This window comes from Mirounga angustirostris, unplaced genomic scaffold (genome assembly GCF_029215605.1).
Source record: "Mirounga angustirostris isolate CCGP_5_RB_7025 unplaced genomic scaffold, mMirAng1.0.hap1 SCAF_5, whole genome shotgun sequence".
NCBI classification, from domain to species: Eukaryota; Metazoa; Chordata; class Mammalia; order Carnivora; family Phocidae; genus Mirounga; species Mirounga angustirostris.
This window is the reverse complement of record NW_026991713.1, coordinates 32,076,351-32,083,542: the sequence shown is the minus strand read 5'-3', so window position 1 is coordinate 32,083,542 and position 7,192 is coordinate 32,076,351. Positions and strand designations below refer to the sequence as shown.

At 32.8% G+C, this 7,192-nt stretch overlaps 1 pseudogene; it reads right to left on the bottom strand.

Annotated features, from left to right (window-relative positions):
• Positions 1 to 4,248: 4,248 nt before the first annotated feature.
• On the bottom strand, positions 4,249 to 5,114 carry LOC123837351 (large ribosomal subunit protein eL6-like; annotated as a pseudogene).
• Between the last annotated feature and the right edge of the window lie 2,078 nt (positions 5,115 to 7,192).

Here is a 7,192-nt window from a genome sequence, read left to right as displayed (position 1 = left end):
ACAACCTAAGACAAAAAGAGGTCTTTGGTGTCACCAGTGCTACTTTCTATACAAATTTCCCAACTTGGCGGCATTAGGAAGAAGAAGATCTCTTTATTTTCTCCTCAGAAACGATTGTCTCCTCTTCTGCCTTCACACCATGGCAGAAGTGACTTATAACAGCTCAGTCTTCTATATTTAATTGCATTTTAACTTGGAACCAAGTATAAAGGCAAAAAAGATGAAACCGTAATGACTACTAGTCCTCAGGTGACCTCTGCTGAATGTACAGGTCAGCCTCAGAAATGTGATGGTAGTCCTGATGCTGCGTCATTGTTATCTCCTACACTATACTTTGATTGACATAAGATAATGCCAAGAGTATGATGGTTATGTGAAGCAAAAGATATCAACAATTCTGTTGGTTGAATGTGTTACTCTCATTTTTATACTTATTTATAAATTTTCATTTTACTTAGACTTAGAAATCTTACCTACAAGTAAATAAAGATTGGAGAGGTTAAGCTCAAGGTCATCCAGTGATTAGTAAAATCACATGCTAAATTCAATGCCTGGACCATAAAAATCAATGTGCATTTCATTACAACATATTTATCTTATTTCTAAAATCCCACAATACCCATAGAACAAAAACTTCCTGACAAGTCAAAACGATTCTATCTTACTTAGGTGAATTGGCTTTAATATATTCAGTACTTTACAGAACAAATAAAGTGCTATTGTAATATATTCAGATAATAATACAGAAATTACTTGGAAGTGTTTGAAAATAAGTTCTTGCTCTAAGAGTTTCTGCTTAACAAACCTAAAAGTCTATCATTTTTAAATGTCCACATTCTTTGAAGGATACTTAGATATTTTAACAGTTGTAAAGTTGGAAATAATTACAGTTGTATAAATAAAAACTCTTCTCATGCTTCAGTTAATTTTAATAAGTATAATTCATAATAAGTGCAATACGGCATAGGATTCTAATAATGTAAATTCATGCCTTCTTGCCTAGGAACATTAAAAGGCCATGAGGCAGTGGGGAGGGAGCATTTATTAAAATTGAAAAGAAGATTGGGAATATGAATCAGCTTATATGTATATGCATTACAATGCTGCACATTAGCAGTTATATCAACCAATACTATTTTCTCTGTAAGCATGAGAGAAAAATGCAACACTTGAACCATTGTTTTTATATTGAGAAGAAAAAAAATGAATCCCAATTCAAGGTGACAATAACTGAGTTCAAGTTCTGGTCATGTTGCTTACTACCTCCTTAAATTTCTGAATCCTAGTTTTCAAACAGTGAAATAATTTTACCTGCCTTACCTATTGCATAGTGTTGTATTAAGGATTGAATAGAATTATGCCTCTGTGATTTGTTAGATAAATGTATATTAAAACCATATAAGTGCAACTACTATCTATTGCATTCTCTGAAGTAATGCAGTCAAACTTATATATATATTTTATTTTAAATATAGTCAAGCTGTATTTGAAAGCTACAAAAATCAACTTCAAAATACTTCATGGAAGGGAGCTTGGGTGGCTCAGTTGGTTAAGCACCCAACTCTTGATTTCGGTTTAAGTCATGATCTTAGGTCATGAGATGGAGCCCCACATTGGGCTCCGTGCTTAGTGGGTAGTCTGCTTGAGAGTCTCTCTCTCTCCTTCTGACCCCCTCCTCCACTTTCACTGCCCCCTCCAAATAAATAAATAAATCTTAAAAAATTAGTTCATGAAAGAAGGGTAGAAATAATCAGAGAAATAATGAAATTCTTACAATTGAAAAATATGAAAGTAATTAATTCTACTTCAAATCTTGTGAGATTCAGCCTAACAGTAGCTAGAGGTAAATGCATAGCTTCTGATGAAAATATTTTAGCACCAGAAAAACTGAAAATTGCTGAGCCAACAATTCAAATCAAAATTTAAAAGAAATCAAAATAAAGTAATAATAAGGATAAAGCCATCAATTAATGAAATAGAACACAAAGGAACAGGAAGGTAAAGCGATATGGAAAATTAAATTCACAGAGTAATGCTGTATGACATAGATGAGCTTTAAGTTTGGGAACTGGGGGATGTCTTTTTCTGATTTAAATGAAGTGAGAGAAACTATAAGAGGTCAGAAATAGAAATAAAGTATAATTAATGTATTCAGTTAACAAGTATTTATTGGACACCTAATATGTGCCAGGAACTACTCCAGCACTTGTTTACAACAGTTTAAAAAAAAGATAAATATCTGTTAGAGCTTTTATTGTAATAGGAAAGATTGCTAAGCAAAATTTAAAAGTAAATAATACATTAAAAAGAACTCAGTGAAGCATGGCAAGGATTTCTGGGAATGGAGATTATAATTTTAAACAAAGCAGTGAGAAAGGCCTTATCATTCTCAAGTCAATCTCATTCTGAAAAATGCAAAATAACTCTTAGGTTCATTTTTCCATCAAAATCCAGACATAAATATTCAGTTGCTTACTTGACATTTCTACTTGGATTTTTAGTTCATATCTCAAATTTAAAATATCCAAATCTATATAGAATTAATATCAAAATCTGCACCACTGTGCCACTAAAACTGCTTGACCTGCAGTCTTCCTCATCAATCAATGGCAACCCCAGACTTTCGGTTAGTTAGAACAATAAATAGTAAGTAGATAAATAAATAAACAAAATACTCCAGAAATCCTTGTTTTCCTCTTTTTCTAACAAAGAACATCCAATTTGTAAAAAAAAAAAAAAAATCTCTCAGAAGTAAAGTCAGAAATATCGAAAGTACTTATGTGAGTATTTAAAAGGATTTAACATATATATATATATATATATACACACACACACACACACACATATATGAGTATGTGCATATGTGTAGGAATACATGTACATAAATACTTATTATTTACTGGATCAACAGAAATATATCTTTATGTATATATTGCATAATACATCACTATATTGCTTGTAATTATTTATCTGTGTATATGCACACATAAAATATGTATGTGTGTATGTGTAATGTGTGTAAGTAAATATAGAAAATATTTGAGCAATCTAAATTACAGCATTGTTTGAACTCATTTGAATAGACATCCTTAGGGCACTGTGACAACCTCTGAAAATCCACGTTCTTTCTAAGCATATATATAATGCTTAAAAAAATTTTAGTAATACACATCTAGATGCCAGAAATGTGAGAAAATAAATTTCTGCTAAAAAAAATTGCAATAAATCACATTTCAACATGTTTAAAGAATTGATAAGAAAAATAATGTTAAAGAACATGTATTTCAAAATTTAAAATGAATTATTTATCAGTGAGTAAAGTCAAAAATCATTAAGCCCAGTAGGAGAGACAGTCACTGAATGATAGTCACTGTACCATAACAAGTTAAATCTGTGCAATGTAGCTGTAATACAGGAAATGTATGATTTTGAACATTTACATTTTTAAGAAGAATCAGTAAGCTTTACAATAGCTATACCCCAAATAAAAAGCAGAATAAATCTATAGATACAGTACTAAAAAAAAAAAATTAAGGACAGGACATACTTCAGCAACTATAAAATACGGATTCAACAGAAAACAAAAACAAAAGTTGATTCTTTGAAAAACTATTAAATTTGAACAAAACTATAATGATAGTATAAGGGCAAGTCACACACATAAAAATAAATGCAAATATCCTCAGAAAAATATTAGAGTATTCTCAGGAGTGATTAAGGGAGATAATTCCTTATTGGACATTATTTCAAGTATACAAATTTATTTCAGGGTTAGGGATGCATATTGTTCAAAATTAAAAAATTAGGGGCGCCTGGTTGACTCAGTCAGTTAAGTGTCCCACTCTTGGGTTTCGGCTCAGGTTGGCTTTGATCTCATGGTAATGAGATTGAGCCCTACATTGGGCTCTGTGCTGAGTATGGAGCCTGCTTAAGATTCTCTCTCTCCCTCTCATCTGCCCCTACACCCACTGTTCACGCACAGGTCTCTCTCTCTCAAACAAAAAAGAAATTAGGAAATTAATGTTATTCAGCTTATTACCATATTAAAAGAGAAAATATTAATTGCAAAAAAACCTTTTGATCAAATTTAAAAGTCATTATAAATAACTCTGTATAAAACTTTTAGCAAACCATAATAAAATGGCACACCTTAACTTCATAAAGGGTATCTACCATAAATCTCGAGCAAACATCATCCATTTTTTCTTTTTTTCTTTTCTTTTCTTTTTTTTTTTTTTGATGGATCAGTTATTTAATTAGGTTCTTTGTAAGAAATTTAGAATACCAATTTGTGAGAGAAAACACAGAATACAGATAGCCCTGAAGCTGAGGAACAGCTTTGATTGTTGGCAGAATTTATGAGTCCACAGCTTTCTGATCAACCTTGCGCTGCTCTGTAATCTCGTATTTCTGTTTCTCTGAGTCAAAGATCTTGCCTTCCTGGTGTCCGGGTTTACTTCTTCTTGAAGTAAGCATCAGTGAGATGTTTTGGGATTTTCACACTGTTGATATCAATTTTGGTGGAGATGGCAATGACAAATTTCTGGTAAGTTCTACACAGAGGAACTCAACTGAGGGCCAGAGGCCCAGTCACAAGTAGCAAGCCACCGCTCAGTTGCTTCAGGGAAACCACCCTCTTGCCTCTGTGGTACCCAGTGAGGATGATCAAAATGGTCCCAGGAGTGATACTTGCTCACAGTTTTCTCACATGCTGCCTGAAAGGTTTTTTACTGTGCCTTAGCACACAGTGCATCTTTCAAGGTGCATCTTCAGTTGGATAATACCTAGGCATTTTATGAAGTTTAACCACTTGGGTACCACCATTCTTGTCACCACCAACTGGTTTAGTGACAGTAGCAAGAACCTTCTCTTTTTCTTCTCAAAGCTGGATTTAGCTACTGAATCTTTCTCTTGTATATGGCCTTTCTGGCCAATCAGAAATATCTGCCAATTTTTCTGATTAGGACAAGGTTTCAGCTATAGTGGAGCTTCCCCTTCACCAAGGTTACCTTGGCACCAGGATCAGCCTTCTTGGCTTCAGGTTTCTTTTCCTTAGCATCCAGCTTCTCAGCTTTTTCCACCCACCATCTTGCAAGATGGGAAAGAGCAAACATCATCCATTTCTAACATTAAACATCTTCCTTTAGGATGAGGAATGTGACAAGGACACCCCAAATAAGTGATTCTATTTAACACTGAAGTAAAAGATCTAGCCAACCCAAGAAGTAAGAAATATAAATAAACTATTTTAAGAATTAAAAATTGGATCTCTGCTTCAAGCCATGTTGTAGTAACAGGAAGAAATTTGCCCATCCACCCTAGAAGCTAGAAGACAAACAAAATATTTGAAACAATAGTTTTCAAACATTAAACAAGACAGTGCAAGATAGTGGTCCTTGAGGAAAGGAAAATAAATAAATGGAGCTCTAGGGTTGTTTGAGATCATGGTCTGTAAAGAATTTCTAGTGCAGAGCACAGAGATAAAGAACCTAAAAAAGGTAAAATTTGATATTTGCTTTTCATAATTATGAACAGGAAAATGTCAGTCACCACAGTTGCTATTCTATATTGAACTGTAGACCATAGTGGGTAGTATTTTGCAGAATATATAAGATTTGGAAAAGAGGAAACAAAATAAAACAAAAATAAACTTAAAAATATAAAACGGAACAGAAGAGAAAAATTTAGCAAAACAATATTCATTAAATCCAATTATATCCAGCCATGACTCATTAGAAATAACTAAAAAATAAACATGTCTCATTAATCACATGTACCTAAGAATAACTGACAATACATATGCAAGGCTTCTATATAAAAATTAGTTAAATTTTATTGAAGGATATAGAAGAAAAAGATGCAATATTAATGGATTTTAAGACCCAATATTATAAAGAATCAATTGCTTTTCAATCCATTCTCAAGTCAATGCCAGTAAGAACCTCAAGATGATGCTCAAATTTATAAGGAAAATTCATAACAAGGAAAAGATCTTAGGAGAATCAAATATTTTCTCAAGAAAAAGGAGGAAAGGAAAATCAATATTTAATTACCATAATAATTAAAATATTGTGGTGTTTGCAGTGGAATAGAAAAAGAAATGTAGATAGAAAGAATAGCACCTAGAGTTTCCAAATCAGACCCATGCACATATGGAATTTGACATGCAATAAAAATAAAGATATGTATATATTATCATGTATATGTATATATGTCATAGTAGATTAGCATTTGAATTGTAGACAGAAATACATAACAGAAAAAATAAATAATTGAAAACATATGCACAGATCATTTACAGAGAAGGAAACCTGGCTGGCAATAAACAGAAGAACATTTGCTCAACCACATTACTATTGAGGAAATGCAAGTTAAAACAGTGCCATTTCATTCCAAATCTACCAGATTGCCAGTAATCAGAAGTTTCATGAATATCAAGTGTGTAGGCAATGCTGAGTGAGATCTGAAATTGGAAAGCAACTTGGCAATATCTGGAATAGCTGATGACGTCCATGTCACATGATCCAGCCATGCCACTTCTAAATATACGTTTTAGTAAAAAGCTTGAATATGAATCTAATGAGACATGCAAAAGAATGTTCATTGAACCACTATTTACAGTGGTGTGGTACTTTGAATGTTATCACTAGGCAAGTAGATAAAGAAAATATAGTATATAGCATATTTCAATTCAGCAATTAAGATGAATGAATATAGTCTGCATGCATTAATGTGACTTTATATAAAAATGTTGAATGAAAGGCACATTACAGAAGGAGATGCGCAATATGAGAGGACTGACGAATATTTCAAAGTACATTGTGCATATATTCATAGCTAAGATATTAAAGCCTGTGTGGAAATGTCGCACATAGCTTTGGGGAAGTACTTATCTCTGGGGATGGAAGGAGGGGGAGGGAATCAAGTAGAGCTGCTAAGGGCGCTTCAAGTTCTATTGTTAAATTCTGTTTCTTCAAAGTAAAAGATCTGAGGCCATCCTGGCAAGTATGTTAAGTTTAAATGCATTTTTGGTACATTTAAAACATGTCAAATTTTAAAAAATGAGTTTGATAAATATCAATGAAGCTTTCCCCCAAAACACTCAGGCAATTAATGCTTTAGCCTCTGCAAAACCATTAGAGCGTACTGTCCTCATTTACTATTATAAGCAAAAGAATAAGAGAAGACCTAG